The sequence below is a fragment of the Mauremys reevesii genome, unplaced genomic scaffold (assembly GCF_016161935.1).
Source record: "Mauremys reevesii isolate NIE-2019 unplaced genomic scaffold, ASM1616193v1 Contig35, whole genome shotgun sequence".
NCBI classification, from domain to species: domain Eukaryota; kingdom Metazoa; phylum Chordata; order Testudines; family Geoemydidae; genus Mauremys; species Mauremys reevesii.
Genome location: NW_024100846.1, coordinates 451,280 through 453,339, shown reverse-complemented (window position 1 = coordinate 453,339; position 2,060 = coordinate 451,280). Strand labels below are relative to the sequence as shown.

Genomic DNA, 2,060 nt, shown 5'->3' with positions numbered 1-2,060 from the left:
AACACAGAGACTGAATTCCCCACATTTAATCTCGCTGCACTTTCCAGAAAGTCACAAAATTCTATTCATTCTTGCTAGGACAGAGAAAAAGTAAGTGACATTAAGTTTTCGGCTTGGTTAAATAAAATTAAGTGTTTAATTAATATAGTAAAAATATGTCCTGATTCCTCTAACTAACACTACAGCGTGAAATAGGAACAGAGACAAAGCTTGTCAGTGACGACTAATTTTGCAAATGATCTTCCCATTATTAATTTCCACGCTGCCCCCATTGGAGGTCTGGGCATCTCCAGTGTCATTGCTCTGCATTCACCTTCCCCTTAGACTTGTTCTTGGACATTTGCCTTCCTCTGCAGCATGGGGCTCGGGTCACTTGCTGGAGGATTCCCTGCACCTTGAGGTCTTTAAGCCACGATTTGAGGACTTCAATAACTTAGACATAGGGCAGGGGTTTGTTACAGGAGTGGGTGGGTGAGATTCTGTGGCCTGCATTGTGCAGGAGGTCAGACTAGATGATCATAATGGTCCCTTCTGACCTTAAGTCTATGAATCTATTAATCTTTACCCAAATTTGGAAAATTGTGCAGTTCAGAATGTGAATAGTGACCTCGTCTCCTTCCTGCATCTGCTCTACATTGCTCCACAGCAGCTTCTCCACTTGCAGAGTCACCCCAGCCCTGCAGTGCAGCCACCCAGGGTTCAGCAGGGGCCCCTGGCAAGGACCGTGCGTGCAGCTAACAGCCCGGTGTGCCTGGCCGTGAGGCAGCTGTAAAAAAGCAACACCCCCCCCAGAAGTACAGAGACTGAGTTTCCCAACTATAACATCATGACCCCCTGTAGAAAGCTGCACGTGTCAGTTGTAGTTTCACAGGGAGATGCTAAAATCAAGTGACACCAATTTTTAAGTTGAGTAAATAAAGTTGAGGAGATAGTTATTAACTTCCCAAAAATATACTAAAGATCCCTCAGCATAACACCTGAAGGCAAAATATGAACAGAGACAAACCTTGTCAGCAAAGGCTCATTTCCCAAATGATCCTCAAAATGTTACTAATTCCCACCCCTCCTCCACAGGAGCTCTGTGCAGTGTAACTGTTCTGCAGGCAGCTTCCCATTAAATGCTGTTGTGGGACATTCCCAGACCTGGAAATGTACCAACGACAGAATTTGAAGAGCAAACCTGGCTCCCCACACCAGGCGGGATTTGAGTGTTTTGTCCCTGTCACTTAGTGTTTGTCAATAGTACAGACGCCAGGGGCAGGACTCCAGGCTCTGCTTGAGGGATCCTGGCACAGGGGCTGGGAGTAGAAAGGATTGTAGAGTCTGACCTGTGCTCTGAAGAGGAGGTAATAAGTGAAGGGGGCATTTTTGAATCCTCCTCAGTCTCCCCCTGGCTGGAATTCTACATTCCACAGGCCAAATGAGGGGGTGATGCCCTGTGGTCAATGAAAACCAGTGCTCCAGGTGAGGCTTGAACTCACAACCTCAGCATAGCTCCTCTCAGCACTGCCCTATAAGTACTGTGCGCTAACCAATTGTGCCACTGGAGCACCTGTTAATTATGATGGGGGGAAGGGATGGAGAGCGGTGAGAGGGAGGTGGGATCATTGGGGAAGAGGCAGTGTAGGAGTGGGGCCTTGGGAAGTGGGGTGGTGCAGGGGTGTGGGCTTAAATGGAAGGGATGGGGCTACTGTTTGGGCTCTGGTGGCCACCACTTTTAGGCAGGGCCATCCTGGTGAGGCAGATGGGACAATTTTCCCCAGGCCCTGACCCCACAGGGGCCCCACAAGCCCTGGCCGAGAATCCCTTCCCTGGCTAGAGGCGCCTTTTTAATTTTTACTCACCCGGCAGCGGTCCGGGTCTTTGGATGCACTTCCGCAGAGGGTCCTTCAGTGCTGCCAAAGACGCGGAGCGAGTGAAGGACCCGCTGCCACTGAAGACTCGGCCGCTGCCCAGTGAGTAGAAGCATCGCAGCGGGTGGCACCTTTTTTTATGTCCGCTCTCCTGCTTTGCCCCAGGCCCCCGAATCCTCTGGGCAGCCCTGCTTTTAGGGAGCCTGC

General features: G+C 50.2%; 1 non-coding gene across 1 annotated transcript; it reads right to left on the bottom strand.

The window, feature by feature from the left end:
* Positions 1–1,456: 1,456 nt before the first annotated feature.
* TRNAI-UAU lies at positions 1,457–1,550 on the bottom strand. The gene is made up of 2 exons: positions 1,513–1,550; positions 1,457–1,492 (listed from the first exon to the last, which is right to left on the bottom strand). It is a non-coding gene; the product is annotated as a tRNA-Ile (tRNA).
* Between the last annotated feature and the right edge of the window lie 510 nt (positions 1,551–2,060).